We start from the raw sequence: 16,511 nt of genomic DNA, 5'->3' as shown, positions 1-16,511 counted from the left end.
ATGCTGACAGCCTTGAATGCTAAAACATTACCACTAGCATATTCACCTTTTTTTTTTTTAATTATTCTGTCTCTTAGGGAATGGACATGTTTCATCTATTATACACTTTATCTTTTATTGGAGCATAAGTCTTTGAATACCTAGAAAATCATTCATGTCCTTCTAGCATTCACTGCTTACATATATTTTATTGTTTGTTTATATTTTACAGAGACTATTTTACTCATTTATTTCTCCAAAGGGTTTAATGCTTTTTGCCAAGGATTTTATATGTACGAGTAGATTTTTACTACATGGGTTTTAAGTGCTCCCTCTTGCTCTACTGAGATGTTATTTTCCTTTGTGTTCTTTCTTCTACAAAAATTGAGTTTAACACAAATTAACCAATAATGTCAGCTGGCAAACTATCAGGGTCATTTTTCAGACATGAAAGTCTTGGCTATAAAACCTGCTCATCAGCCACAATCGCTTAATAAGTTTTAAAACTTCTGGGTTTTGTTCCTTAGTTGGCAATTTTCTGATTATCATTCTGCTGTATTAGTTTAATGAGGCCTGGATCTGGTTTGCAGTTTATTATTATTATAGCATCTGACCTGGTAGGGGAAAAAAGAAGACTAAAACAACTCCTGATGCATTTATACATGCTGATTTAGTAATTTTAAACCTTGTTTTGATACATTTAATGTTATCCAAGAGCAAAGAAAAATTACCCCCAAATGACAGTATTTTGAAATACCAAAATTAAGACCTTTACATAAAAAGCATGAAGAAGAACAATCAAAAAATAAATGCCATGAAGTTCAGAGCCTAGGTGTCTACACTCTTATACATAATAAATTACCTTTTTAAAGACAGCAGAAATAAAAATAATGGGGTTTTTCCTTGTCTTTTTATATTTGGAGTGGAAATTTTAGTTTTCCCCTCCCTTTAAGCGTCTTTAAAAAAAAATTACTTATTACAAAGTCCTTTTTAAAATGTGGGGTTAGAGCCTCAGTAGCCTAAGGGTTATGTTGGCAAAGATTTACATGCACGTTTAACTTTATGCATTAAATGGTTGTCTTGAAGTTACTGAGACTATGTCCAGTGCATGAGGTTAAAACATGTGCCCAAGTCTTAAGAAAATAGTATTCACAGGCAATGTTCTATAAACACATACTAGGCTGGATTCTGTTTTGTCTTGCCCAGAGAAATAAAGGATGAAACACAATAAAATCATACTGCAGAAGCTAGCTATTTTTTCTTGCCAGTAAGCTTGTAGAAACTTAAAAAAAAAAAATTAAGGGGAAAAAAAAAATCAATGAAGCAAAACCCACCAAAAATGCATGCAACAGAATTAAGGATTTTGTCTAACAAAGAAAAATCCTGAAAAAAAGCCCTATATGTACCTTTATTGATTTATTCATTTGGAATTTTTTGAAATTAAATGGCATTTACATTTTAGTATTTTCTTTAAATAATTTAAAACATTACCTCAATACTGAACACTTCTAATGAAAAACCTATTTGCATGATAATTCAGAATAAGCACTCAGACCGAAAGCATCAAAAACCCACTTCTTGATGTGAACAACACAGTTGTGAAAGAAACTTTACCTCAAAAAAGCTGAAATCTTCCAGGGCATTACACCATAAGACTAGACATTCTACCCATCAAGAGAAAGTAATTTCTGTTTGGGTGCGTAAACTGCTATTGCATTTCCCACCGTCAAAATAACTTCTGTCAGGGTGAAGTAACTTTTTTAAAAAAAATAGGTAGATCTCCATGGGAATGTACAGAGATAAATAATACTGTACATACATTAAAAACCATAAAATAAAGTAGTAACTTTAAACTAATGAATACATAAAACAGTCATAAAAAAGACATGGTACTAAATGGGAAAGTCTTGTTTGATGTGCTCCACTCTCTGTAGATGTCACTGTATACCAGAAGATAAAGCAGAGATCTGTTTATGGTCCCATGGAAGTCAGTGGCAAACTCTCATAGGAGCAGGGGAATAAGGTAAGATTTAAAAAATACCTTTTTTTTGTTTTGTTTGTTTTAAACAAACGCAATACTTTTTTCTCTTTTGCCTTTCTACCTATAAAGTACCAGCATTTTCTTTCTCTCTTCTCTTCTCTTAAATCTCTACCAATAATAAGTGAATCAAGTTAGATATCTACCCATAACTATTTGGACATTTGCTATACTTGTGGACTTGTTATGGCCTTACACCTCTCTTCCCCCTTATCTCTTCACAACCCTTCGTCCAATTTGCCTATTTGGACAACTTAACGGAGAACAGAGATAGACCTCACAAAAAGGAAACACTTAGGTATTGATCGTTTGTGTTCCAGCACTATCAAAATATAAGTATTTCTGAAAACCAATAACTAAACTAACACTTTGTAGCCTAAATCTGAACGGGACGCATAAAAGGGATTCCTTTTATGTAAGCCAAAAGAGTAGAGAGGCAGAAAGAATCAGTTGTGCTGGGAGGCAGAATATTATAGTTTTAGGTTACAGCAAAGGAGGATGGGCAGAAGAGGTGGGAAATGCTGCAACAGACCTGCTTAAACTTTCCCTTCTCTGGAACCTCAGGGCCCCGCTGGAGTGCAAGTCCTGAAAGCCGATCTGATAAACCATAACTTATCCCACTATTAGTCCAAATATAGCTGGGATAGCAAGAGTTTTATTTTGGAAATATTTCAGCAAGACCATCTCTCAGGAGTCAGAACAATATCACAAAGCAATAGATAGACATTGGTGGCACAGCTCCAAGATTAAATACATCCATAAAAATTTCCAAAGGGACTGTAACCTGCGCTTTAAAGTCTGAGAAAGCTGAATTACTATTGCTTGCTATAAAAATGAAGTCCTGACCCACTCCTGAGGGTTCCCTGCGATGCCTGCAAAGTATCACCGTATTCATATTGCAGGACTGGGGCCACAGCTGGAAATTATAAGCGTAGGAGTAAAGACTGTGATGAAGCTCAAGATCATCATGGCACATCTCTGGAAAGGTGAACGCCTTTTAAAGACAAAATCATAAGAGAGAGACAGTCTCTGGAGAACAAGACAGGCATACGCAAACACTGAAGAAAACTAGCCATGTATCACACAACAAAATAAAATATATACAGCATTTGTTTTCATTGCCAGACTGGCATATAGACGGGGCTGCAAGAAAACATTTTGTGCTGCAAGACAAATTTCCACGTGTGATGGACACCGCACCTCGTCTTTGCCTTTTCCTACCTACCACAGCCAAGGCGGATTCCTATCCACTCCTTGACACAGACCATATCAGTACAGTGACAAGTCTACATTAGGAGCTACGTTCTTGCCCTTAGTTTGACTCCACCATCGTTTAGGTGCATTTAACACCCCAGCGCTGAAACAGGAATGCTATTGTACTGAAAAGAGGCCCACACAACTTGCGAAGTTTGGCTACATCCGAGAGGAACGCTAAAACTCTTTCCATGAGTGTAGTTTTCAGTTAGATCAGTGTCTCTATCACACCCTTATTCATCCCCACAAGAAGAGGAACTTGCCATCAGTTCTTCTGTATACTTTGGAAGAACATTACCGATGGAAGACACGTAACATTGTATACTACACGTGGCAAGTTGCCTCTTCAATGGCAAATTATCTCGGGGCAAATGATTCTGAAAGCACACCCCATGAAAACCCCAGATTTAGGGGATCTAAGATTTCAGGACGTGTTTAGACGAGGGCTATTTGTTTCAAAAGGAAGAGTATCTTACAGGTGTGGAGAGCTGCACAGATACGTAACTCCTGATGACCTGCAATGACAGTTCCTTAATATTATATTCCATGATCAGCAGTACTACAGCAGATAAAATATTTTATACTTCTGATGTACAGCAAACACTCAACACTGTATTTGCAAGGCTGATTAACAGAAAAAAAGACACAAAACTGCCAACTATTCAATCCAGACAGCTTATTAAACAGACAAGCTGTGCAGTTTGCCAGGACAACAAATTCAGAAAGGCCATGCTTCTAGAGTTATTATTCATTGATGCAAATCTAATTATTAAAATATTCATATGAGAATTTTAAGATATACTATACAATATAACTTTCTAATGAACAGAGGAGAAGGCTGCTAGCCAAGCGTGGTACCACTGCCCCAAGTAAGTTTTGTGTTTAATTAGTATAGTAAAGAGATGAGGCAAAACTCCTCTGGATAATTAAAGAGAATTTTGAAATGTAATACTGATGTTTTTAGAAAAAAAACTAGGTCATGAACCAAACTGTCTCTGTTTCCTAGGACTGTTGAAGGGGTTTGTTTTCTTTTATTATATCATCATAGATTGCTTTTGAGAAAGATTAACCAGTCTACAAATAATCCCTTGGTTTTGAGCTGCTTTACTGATTCGCATTAAAATGCCAAGAAAGCATTTCCCTTTGTGATGTTCCTACTGTCTTTTAGCAAAAGCCATTCCCTCTGAAGACAGAAATTATTTTGCCTACTCTCCATTTTTAGATGTTGAACACTATCAGGCTCCTCAGCCAATGACTGAAGCCAGTTGGGACTATCTCCTCCGCAGGGTTCACAGCAGGTTCAAGTATTTCCATAACACAGTGCTTTTTCACCTATTTCCTTGTTTGTTTGCATACCTACAGCACAGCTAAAGCATCAACCATGTGATGCAGTATCTCTTGGCTCTAACCTGATTTTTTACACACCACACAAAAACGCAAGAAGCATGTTCAAACCTTCTTGCTCAAAACCCCTCCAGACCCAGGCTGAACATTCACCTGCATACACGGCAGTGCAAAAAATACTGTAGGTGAATTTCAAGTTGACACTGCACATGGGATACGATCCAGTGTGTACTAAAATAAACAGTTATTGATTTCAGTGGATCATACCTCAGACTATCCTTGAAATCCTTACTCAGCATTCCCTTTTTAAGGGCAGTATTGCAACTGAGTAGAGTTGGCAGCATGAGGAATGTAAATACAGGCTACTCTATTCAACATGAGAAGGATTTTTAAAAGTTTGAGGATGGGGGAAAATACACGTAGTAATGATAAAATTTTGATGTAAAGAAACACCAAAATCAGTTAGCTTACTTCTTTAGAACTTCCGTATCATACAGGTGGTAGAAGGGGGAGGAGGAAAAAAAAAAAGACAAAAGAAGGAAAAAAGTTTATTATCCATGCTTAAGAGAGGGACCACAAATTCTCCCAGTCGTGATCCCAGGCCAGGAATACCAAGCGTTAACAAGTCAGCACTCTCCAGCACTTCTCAGCTTTGAAGTGCTGACTGTTATTTGGATGTAGAGACACGCTGTATCTCAAGTGAAGGTCAGCAGCCAGGATTAACTGATGATATAAGCAGGAGCGTGAAATTGGATAATCAAGAAACTGTGCTGAACAACAGACTTTCAAAATGTTAGCACTTTAAAACAATCATTTCTCAAGCAAGACCTGCCTCAGTCCAGTCTATACTCATCCTGGCAAGAGTGGGAACTGCGGCAGCGGCACATACACAAGAAGAGAACAAGGGAAGGTGTAAGAGACAGACAGAACTACCCTAGGACAGTGTTGTCACTGTCATGTCGGTCCCCCCCCACTGCTTCCTGTTAGCATCACTGAGAGTGATATGCACACGTTAAATCACATGAGAGGACTCGGGTTCATGCCTGTACTAATCCACAGCCCCGCTTCCTACATATCAGTATCACAGATGGTCCAGTACTGCAGTGCTTGTCTGAGATTTTTAGGTATTATTGTCACACTAGCTCTAAAGCCACTGAAATATAAGATAGGCAAGTTTTAGGAAGCTTCTCTACAGAAATGGTAAGTAATAATTACAAGGGAGGTAGTCTAGCTTTATTGATCACAGGAGTTTCACAATAAAATTAGAAGTTTGATTTTCAGTGATTTGTTCTCGGTCTGGCTTGATATTCATTCAGCACAGAACAAAAAAGACATTTAGCAATATATTTTACACAAGTAAATAAAACTCTTCAAGACACCTCATTCAGGCATCATTTTTTTTTTTTGCTGATCACTGCAGGAGAGCTCTAGAGGATCTTCAAAATAGCAGAGAGAATTTGGGCTCCGAATATTATTACTACTGACAACTTCTTGACAGGCCCAGTCTCTTACATGTGCTGTATGGTCACATCAATGTTAATTTACCCTCACATAAAATTTTTCAAGACTGCTAAATAAATGATAAATCTAACACCACAGTTTAAAGTACAGGCACAGCCTATAACATACAAAGATAATGGGTAAATTGGCATATCAATTCTGTTTTAGAAGGTCAAAGACCATTTAATGCAAGCACAGTTGTGACCATTTCTAACATACTCTAGAATATCCTTAGGATAGCCAACCAAGCAAGACTCCAAATAGTACTCGTGGAACATGCAGCTCTAGGTTTAGGGAACAAATATTTAAGTTTGTAAATAAATCTAAATGTAGCATAGTGATCTCCGAAGCAACACTCCTCCTAGATGAAATTCTGCATCAGAAGAACATTATCAATGTTATTCATGTCTTTGTAGCAAGAACAAAACCAAAACCTAACTTTGGATTTCAGGACCATTCTGGCCTGCTGGGCTATTGTCAACTTTAGATACCAAATACGTGGGGTTTTTTTCTTTTTATACATACACACACATATATAGGTGGATAGACAGGTGTGTGTGTGTGTGTATATATGTGTGTGTGTATGTATATACATATATTATTAAAAATATTTTTCAGCATTTGAGAGAAAAGCAATTACTGAACTTAATATCATGCATGAAAAGTCTGATGAAAGGAGTGCTTCTTTCCTTCTTAAAAACCTGGAGTTGTTTCTCTTTTGTTAGAAGGCACTACTGTGACTTTTTAGACTGACTACTCATGTTTGCATTCCTGAGAACTTTCTACAATAGGAACTCTGTTGCTCCTATTTTTGCACAGCCAAACATATTAAAGAAAGAAACTTTAATTAGAAAAAAAAAAGCATAGACAAGTTTAAGAGTGTTTTAATTGGAGGTGGATAAAATAGTTCTGCTTATCTGCAGGTCTTCTTGATCAATGTTTATTAGTAAACATGCCTCTAAGGCTAATTAATTTATTTCCACTGAAATCAGAAAGAACTGGGTGTACTTATAGTATCGTGCTGCATTCACAAGCCAACTATAGCTAGCTAATTGCCACAGGAGTACTTAGAAAGGATAAGAAAAATTTTTGTGAACAAAAAGCAGCACTGAATACCTTCACCTCTAAAGAAAGGATATTTGGGATGAGTTTAATACCCTTCTTAAAAGTCAAGTCCTTGCTATGATGTTAGTTTTGAAGGTCAATAGCAAAACTAGCTGTTACTTTAAAAATACCACAGGAGGTAGAAATGTTCATACTCTGAGTCTCTCTTCCATGAATACTTTCACTACTATGATAGCTGGGATGCTTCAAGCAGACTCCAGAACCTCCAAACATTAATAATGTTTGTATGCAACTACCCTCCCCTCTTTTATTAACACTGAGCTATAGCTGAATATCACAAGTAAGGGGCTGTGCCGAACCCAGTTACGAGCTAAGCAATCCTGTGAAGGGCACAGACCTGTTCTATTACTCCTTTACTCTAGGGCTGAGGAGGTAATCTATGCCTCTATTTAGCAAACACGGACTACCTAATTCTGTTAAACACCATATGAAAAAGCAGCCCCCTCCACCTATTTCCTGTCCTACAAGAACAGGAGCTTCCCGTCCCACAGAATTAATGAAGGGACATTCTGTATACAAAGGCTTAGTCTCTCCTATTTTTCTACAGGGCAGCATTAGAGCCTGCTATGATTAGGCCCTAGATATAAGCAGGTGCAACGTTTGTTTCATACAAAAAAAAGCCAAAACCAGACCACTCAATCACAACCCCCCGCAACATCAGCTCCCTATTCAACTTTAAAAAACATTTTTTCTATGTAATTACACACTTTATATGGTTGCATCCAAAATACAATATGCACAGATAAGTAAAATATGTATAAACTGAAAATGCAGTAACAACTTCAGTTTAAAAAGCAAACCACAAACTTTTCCTCCTGAACTTGCTAAATGCCAGCATGTTCTGACTCTGTGAAGTTTCCAAGGTAACTGAGTAACATCCCTGACAGCTTAAGGTTAGAGCTTGCACAGTCTTAAAATGTTTAATTTACTGCTGTTGCTACGATCAACTGTGGCCAGTGCATAAGAGGAGACAAACACCATTTCAGGAGAGCAACGTGTAGTCTGTAGAGGAAAATGCAACCACAGAATGGCAGATGCCATTCAAGCAGCTATTTTGAGTTAGAGGTATCTAGCGATAGCCAAAGTAAATTTTTACTCGAGTGTCATTTTTGTTGGCAAAACAAATTATTAATGCTGTTCGCCAGCTAGGTGGATATGAATGTTACTTTTTATTTCCCTTCTATATTTACTGTTGCTTAGTCAGGTTTTTCTTCTGCCATTACCATTCTGAATAACAGTCTCCAACTTATCAGAAACTAATTACAACATCTTTAGAAAGGCATTTTCCCAGTCTAAATTTCAAATTTGTAAAAAATTAAGCAGAATCTCTGATTATAATATAAATAAGGTTTATATAAATGTCAAATTTCAAGTCACTGTCCTCATCTCTTTCAGAATTACTTTACCATAACAACAATGGTGCATGAAGTAACATACCACAAAAATATTTTAAAGAGTAGACTTCAAGAGTATTTTAAAATGTACACTAAAAACAAAAAGGCAGAAAAAACTAAATCAGGAAATTTACTTGAATTAGGAAAAGCTCTGCTCCCAAAGTCTTTCCTAAATTTGGCTCTGAAAGTTCATTCTACTTACAGAGCGTAGTTACAGCCCAATAGGCTAACAAAAAACTTTCTCCTTGATGATGAAGTCTTGGGAAGCAATCCAATTCCAAATGCTTTACTACCAAATGCAGACTAGCACAGGGCATACTCCATAAAGAAAGCCTCATCTAATACAGGATTTATGCACCTCTAAATTAGGTATTGCGAAACCTAGCTTACAGGCACTGGCCTCCAGAGTGATACAAAACTTTCTGCGTGAGGCACCTTGAGATGCTGGAGAGTTCTGGGCTCTCCATACCATGCATGGGAGAGTCAGGCACCCCAGAGGAGCTATGCAAAAACCACAGACATTAACCTGGCGCTAGCTAGTTGAAAAAATTAAAATAAAATAGCGTTGACAGAACAACAAAGATTGTCAAACACCCCATCCTGCTCCATAGTCCAGGCAGACTCAGACCAGAATCTCACAGTTCTCTCCCAAATGAAGGCATCAACAAGGATGCTTTGGAACTTGCTTTATTTTAATATCTGGAAAATGGAAGAAATAGTAGTGCTTAGGCTCACAGTTACCAGCGTGGTATACAGCAATGAGTTCAGGATACAAGTTTATGCTACCTGGACAGTCTCTATATGGATTGATTGTTCCAAATAGCTCAACAATGGATTGGTTGTAAAAATACCAAGGCAGTCCTAAGAACAAGGAGGAATGTCTGGTAGCATGGCTCTGTCCTGAAACTAACTGGCCTAGTTGTCATCTCCAATGTGGTATTGGTGCCTGTGCTCTCTTTCTGGCCCACTGACTTCCATCTGTGGAAGTTTAAACAGAGGCAATGAACTCTTCTGTACAAACTGGCAAATAGCTTGGTGGTCAGCCCCCCTTTCCTGGAGGATGAAAAAGCATTGCAATGTCGTCAGAATAAGTGTCCTAACTATTAAGTTATATCACATGTGTAGCGCTTCTACTCTCACCGTGTTTCAGAAAAACATGACAACTAGCACAGATTACTTTGACAGTGTGCCCCAAAGACATTGACAAAATCATTTTCTGCTGGATCTTGGACAATCCAGATACCAGAACTGCTGAGCATGCAAAGCAATCTGTCCCACTTAAAATTCAGAGATAGCAAAATATTATCTCCTCATTGGTCAATAGCTGCTGTTTTTGCTGTGGAGTACTAATTCAAAAGGAGGAAGCTTTTGTTACCTACACTGGAGAGAAGTCCAGTATTGTCGACAGACATGAAGCAATTTTGAATAACCTAGATATAAAGGGTCATATGAAGTTTACACAAAGGAAAATGGCCATTAAACATTCAATAAGCTCTGACATTTCCTTTCCAGTAGTTGTGAATATGAAGAGGAATCTCACATCAAGTCTCAAGTACATATGGGGATTACAAAGTTACAAGCCAACATTGAGAAGGGTGAGATATTTCAAAATAGACAACACAGGGCAAAACTGTCACCAATCTCTCTTTCAGAACCTTTTGTTCAGAAAGTTTTCTTAAAACTATCATCTTTTGATAGTTTAAAAAAGCTTACCAGTAGTATGGACAATTTTACTGTCTAACCATTCAATTCCTGTCTAAAAAGACTCACAGTGTAAAATTGCTGAACTGTACATAAAACCAATTGCTTACATAAGCAATTAAAAAAGCTTACTAGTAGCATGGACAACTTTACTGTCTAACCATGTAATTCCTGTCTAAAAATTTTCACAATGTGAAATTGCTGAACTGTACATAAAACCAATTGCTTACATAAGCTTCAGCGCCCAAAAGGAAAGAAGGCAGCAAAACAAAAAGAAACTTTACAAAGAACTTCTGGGTGATCCCAGAGCTACAGACCAGCAAGTTCTACTTCCACTGGTAGTGGAAGAGAGCAAATTGGTAGATACTACAATGGAGAAGAACATAAAAAGACACACAGATAAATAGGTCATACAGAGGAAGAGCTGATGTGGCTCTTGCAGAGGTATGTCATGACATATAGATCTGTTGAGTTCTGTCAAGAGTCAGCCACCATGCAGATAAGCATGACCAAGTTGATATAACGTATTCCTTTTGAAAAAAGTCTTTTGATAGAATCCCTCATCAAAAATTAGCTAAGCTAATTTAATTAGCTTAAATTAGCCAAGCTCTCATGCAATATGGGGGAAGGGCCTCCTGTGAATAAGTAAGCAAATAAAAGACAGAAATCAAAGGGTAAAATAAAAATGACAGCTTTTTACAGTGGGTAAATGTTATCAGCAAACACCTCAAGGATCTGTTCTGCAGTCTGTGCTTTTTAACACATCCCTAACAGAAAGGAGCAGTCAGTAAGATGTTTAGTTGGAACAATTTCGTATTGCCTGCAAACTAAGCATTCCTCACTCTCCTCAAACCAGAGTTCTGCATAAGCACATAACCACTAACAAATGCATGTGTCTATATAAAAAAATGCTTCAAACTAAAGCTACAGCCTGCTCGCCCTTCTTACCAGCTACAGAATACGGACAGCAGAACCCGAGTCCCCACTGAGCCCAGGGTAGATTGCAAGAGTGTGGGGATTTCCCTAATTCTTCGTATTTATTTAACATTTGAATGACTTATTTAAAACTCAAAGGAGTAGACTTGGGGTCCAAAACAAAATTCGCACTCTGGTGCTTGATTTTGTTCTTGAAACCGAAAAAAAATTTGTAACATTGCATCATGTGCTACTTACTCACTTCACTCAATTTTTAGCTTCTGCTAACCTTACAGCTCTACCTAGGAACCATACTGTCATCCCTGTAAAAACCATGGCTTTCCCAACAGCTCAGCTGCACTGGTCATCATCAAAGTTTCCTATCCTGAAAAGGTTAAATGGCTTTTAGCTTACGAACACCAGCATTTCTGAGATGCAATTCCATTCCAATCTTATCTTTTAACTAGTTAATTAACCAAGCAGAAAATGAAAAGTGAAATATTAAATTCCCACCAATGAATACTTCTAAAAAAAAAATTTCAAATGAATAGGAAAGAACATGGTAGAGAATGCACAAAACCACTAAGGAGGAAAGAAGAAGGTAATTTAGATATTTAAATATTTAAATCTATAGATAAACAACTTATTTGGAGTTGTTTATATTTGCTTTTACAACATGAAATACTCTTTTAACTACCTTTTGTTAGCAAGTAGTATTAAATGTTAAATCAAGATCACATGGTTTATTCAGGCTCTGGAAACATTCATACATCTCCAAAACAAATTCATGTAGGGCTTGGTCTATGATGATAACTGTGAGAGCTAGTTTATTTTTACAGACGGTTGCTAAAGCACTGGTGGACTAAAAATAAGTTCTGCCAAACAATGATACTGTATTCTCAATCTATAACAAACAACTACTTTCCATAGATCATCCAAATCAGGAGAGTGAAAATGAACTGTTATTTTTGAGAAATAATAAATAAGGATGTGGTAAAGATAAGATTCAGAAATGTCTAGAGCTGTTAAGACGCCGGGGGGGGCAGGCGGTAAGGCATGAATGTTTTAACAGCCTTTGTTTCAAATGATATATAGCATACACATAATGTTCACTAGTTTATAGTTTTCTAGATTGGCTGAGAGACTGTGTGCCCTCCATGGATTTTGCCCCTCTAACTTTCAACTTGAGGGCTTTTCTGAACAAATCCATTTCACTTGCTCTGCTCTTCTAAAGCTCAGTGCCTATATGCCAAGAGTTGCTAACCTAGCTGCCCTTGGGATATCAAACACAACCCTACAACGATCTCTGTTGAATGGCCTCTACTTATGTCTTAAATTCATTCTCACTTGTGATTTAACATTACTGAAGTAAAGCCTCCTTTGTCAACTTTTCTTCAGTGTGTCCAGTTTTACTATTTAAATTTTGATAATGGCTTCTCTAGAATGTTTTCATTGTGCAGTTTTACCAGGTTACATGTGAGCGCCTGAAATCCTGCATCTTAGCTGCATTAGATCTTTTTTACTCTTTCAACTATAAATTGTTGCGCAGCTGAGCTTTCCTCTCTGGATGTGAAGACCGATATTGCAGCCTACTGGTATAGGTACATTTTTATGTCTTGCTTTATATTCACTTATGTTGGCCTTGTGTCCTCTCAACTCAGAATTTCCACCAGACTTCTAGATGCTATGGAACTTCTCAGACACAGTATTACTCCACTGGGTCTCAACTGCCTGGGGAGTTTTTAGCAGTGTATAAAGCAACAGCATCTTTGTCTTTTCATTCCACTACATTTCTGTAATTTTGAATTTGTTCTTTCTCACTCCAGGGGCAAACCTTGTTTGTTTTGGGGCTCCCCCCCAAAAACCACATTACACTTATTCAAAGACATGCATGAGATCTCTTCATTTAACATCTTTATCTAGCACCATGACGGTTTTACTTTGTGTTCTTATGTTCTCTCACAGGGATAATTTGTATCCCGTTCTTTACTGGAAATGGAGATATCTATTGTACACATCTTCAAAAGATGCCACTGTTCAAGTTCGTGTATTTCTCAGCTCTTAACAGTTTTTTCCCAGACCTTAGTTAAAAAAAAAAAAAGTATTCACTGTGTATGCTAACATTCCCACTTCATTTTTGGAGAAGGGACACCAGACCCTGTGTGTAGACACTCCACTTTCCCAAAAGAACCCACAGTGACTAATGAACTTAAATCTGCTTTTCAGACATGCTGAAATCCCAAATTCTCTTTTTCCAGGTTGGATCTCCAAACTGGAAGAGTATTTCTGAGAAAACTACTGTTAAGTCACTGTACATAAACTTTCTATTTGAAAGCTCCCAGGATCTTTTAGCTCCATCTCCCTGCATTCTTAGTCAAAGGAAACAAATCCTCGAAGCTCAATTTCCAGTTGACTATTGTTTCTATGAATGCAATTGGCAGCTTTTTCTTTTTTTTTTTTTTTTTTTTTTTTTTTTTTAAATTCATTACAGACATTAATTCCAAAACTTCAGGAAGCGTTCCAGGCTCTGCCACCTGGAACACTACTGATTCTTCAAAGTAAAATCTGAAAGGAGAGACAAATGAAAAATATCTAATTGGCAGAACAAAATGCTGCTCACCTGCAGAAGCTACAGTAAACTCCAAACAGAATTTCTCATAGGATCTCCTTGTCAATAAGTAACAGGAACAAAACAGATTTGACAGCAAAGTGATGCCTACCATCTCCATTACACACACATCTCTGACAACTCCAGGACCCCAATTACCTTTTCCTACTACCTCCTATCCAGTTACTTTAGATGAAGAATCTCTCAGGCACTCCTTCCCGCTGCCTGCACAGCCAGCAACAGCTCTACACTTTGCTCTGATGGTCAAAATGTAAACTCAGCAAGAGACACTAATCAGAGTGCACAACCCTCCAACCGGTACCAACATGTAATACCATTTACAAGTCATCCATCGAAACGGTGAGTAAGTATTCAATTAAGAAAGAAAATAAGGTCTGTACAATTGTGCTCTCCCTCTCATACACATATCTAATTCTATCAGTGTCAGTAGACTTAGCTATTTCATTGCTCTTTTACTAAATTTTTGCTGCAGTTCAGATTACACAGTGCCAAACAAAGCATGGATAGGAGAAAATACGATCCGCAGTTCTCTTGACATCATTTACATCACCTGGACAGAACATAATGCTTCATCAATGCAAAACCCAATCCTCTCAATGAATCAAAATCCACACCCAGGACTGGCTTCCAGAAAGGAACAACAAGCCGTCTGAAAACTGCACTGAATCCTCATATTATTTGGAAATGGGAGCAAGGCAAGATTTTTCCTTTGTTTCTAACTGTCTTAGTACCGTTATGGCATAGAAAAAAAAAGACACACATGAATTCTATGGCAACAGACCACTGAAAATGCAAATGTATTTTATATACTATTTTAAATTCATCCTCAACTATAAGTAACGATCAAAGCAAAATACCAATTAATTAAGAATTGTATTTATGGACCACTCACAAGTCTATTAGTCACCTGAATGACCCTGATAATCCATAGCTTTTTAAATATGGCTTTACTAACACAGAAAGGCATGTCTATGTAATATGCATCATAATAGATTATGTATACTGTGTAGATTTGCTGAAGTCCTTACAGTTCAAGTGAGATAGGTCAGTTTCTCAGCTGTTCCTAACCATATTACCAGCTGCACACACCATTTGTGGCCATTTCACATCCATGGTCCACTTGTAGCCATTGCTTTTCTTCCTCCTCCTTTGAAAAGAAACAGAACTGAAATTCTCTGGGTGCTAACACTGAGTGTATTAGAAACAGCAGAAACGGAGACATATCTGCAGCTGAAGCTGCAACAAAGATGAATGAAGGGAAACTATTCATTAAAAGGCTAGAAGAAAAAAATCATTATTTTAAACATTACTATGTACAACATGCTGTTTATCAAGAGATAAAGAGATTAGACAGATTTCAACTCTGTACTGAGCCCTGTAACATGTGACGAGCATCACCTGTAGGCATTGTTAAAAGGCACCATCCATAGGATAGGCTAGATATTCTGAAATGAAGAACATTCTGTGCCTTGCAGTCACTAGTTCCAGGCAGAATGCACCATACTAGGAAATTCAGAAACACACATAACCCCTGAGTGTATTTTACCTCTATAAAAAGCTCAGTTCTTTCAAATTAAGTGGCTTTTCAGAATTAAAGTCGTTATAAATCCCATATGGAAGACCATTTTTATTAGAACATCTTAAGAGCAAGATGTTATTTTGGCAGCAGCAGTGAAGACAAAGGGCACAGGCAAGCCTCGGAAAAACTGCCTCAGCTAAGACTGTCCAACGCTTCCTACTGTAACACCATCTCTTCAGTTCTTATAACTTTACCAAGCTATAATTGTTCAGACTAAAATTTTCCACGCTGGACTTTTGCCAATTTTGAGAGACATTTTTCAGGTTTTTTTTAGCCTCTTCCAAGAAAGAGGCTAAGGAAAAATACACTGCTTTTTACAGATTAATGAATTCCACTGACCCTTCCAACAGCTTGAGAGCACTAACAATTCAGAATGGGTGGGTCACTGAGTACATCTTTTTGCCAACCCTGGGAAAACCCTCCTGAACTCGGCCAAGTTCAAGTGTTTGTACACACTGCTAATTGATGTATGCAGAAGAGATTTAGATTTTAGCAACTCATTGATCACCCTATCCAAACACTATGCAGGAGACAGGGAAGCCATGCACAGGGGACATAAATGACTGAAAGTGAAAGATGCACAAATGAAGAGCCAACATGAAAGCAGAATCAGTAAGTGCCACCTGGGCACAGAAACTGGGATAAAGGGTAGGAAAGATTAAAGGTTGGCTGGTAAAGCGAAGGGGTGGAAAAGCAACAACGGGAGTTTCATCTAGGAGAAAATGCAGGGGGGCAACAAGCCAAGTCTGCACATTCCCCTCAAGAACTGGAACGAAACCCCAAATTGCTGTCTAGCAGACAAATGGTGAGATTCAGTATCTGCAGAACCATAAGTAATACATCCTATTTCCCTGTGGACCACAGAGAAGATAACTACATACTACGCTGCTAAAATAATACTCTTAATACAAACTACAGAGGTCTGTTGGATTGGAAGTTATCCATCCTGATAAAGAACAACATCTGTTTTTTTCCAACACATTTTTCAAAAAAACCCTAAGAATTTACAAGTAATAAAACAAAGTTAAAGAAAAATTAAAGACCACAAAACCA

General features: G+C 37.6%; 1 protein-coding gene across 1 annotated transcript in view; it reads right to left on the bottom strand.

The window, feature by feature from the left end:
• The window catches only part of SEC24D (SEC24 family member D), a 51,686-nt gene that overhangs the window by 22,082 nt on the left and 13,093 nt on the right, over positions 1 to 16,511 (bottom strand). The window lies entirely within an intron of this gene.

Source organism: Fulmarus glacialis, unplaced genomic scaffold (assembly GCF_000690835.1).
Source record: "Fulmarus glacialis isolate BGI_N327 unplaced genomic scaffold, ASM69083v1 scaffold13544, whole genome shotgun sequence".
Lineage (NCBI taxonomy): Eukaryota > Metazoa > Chordata > Aves > Procellariiformes > Procellariidae > Fulmarus > Fulmarus glacialis.
The sequence above is the reverse complement of the archived record's forward strand: the minus strand, read 5'-3'. Positions and strand labels throughout refer to the sequence as shown.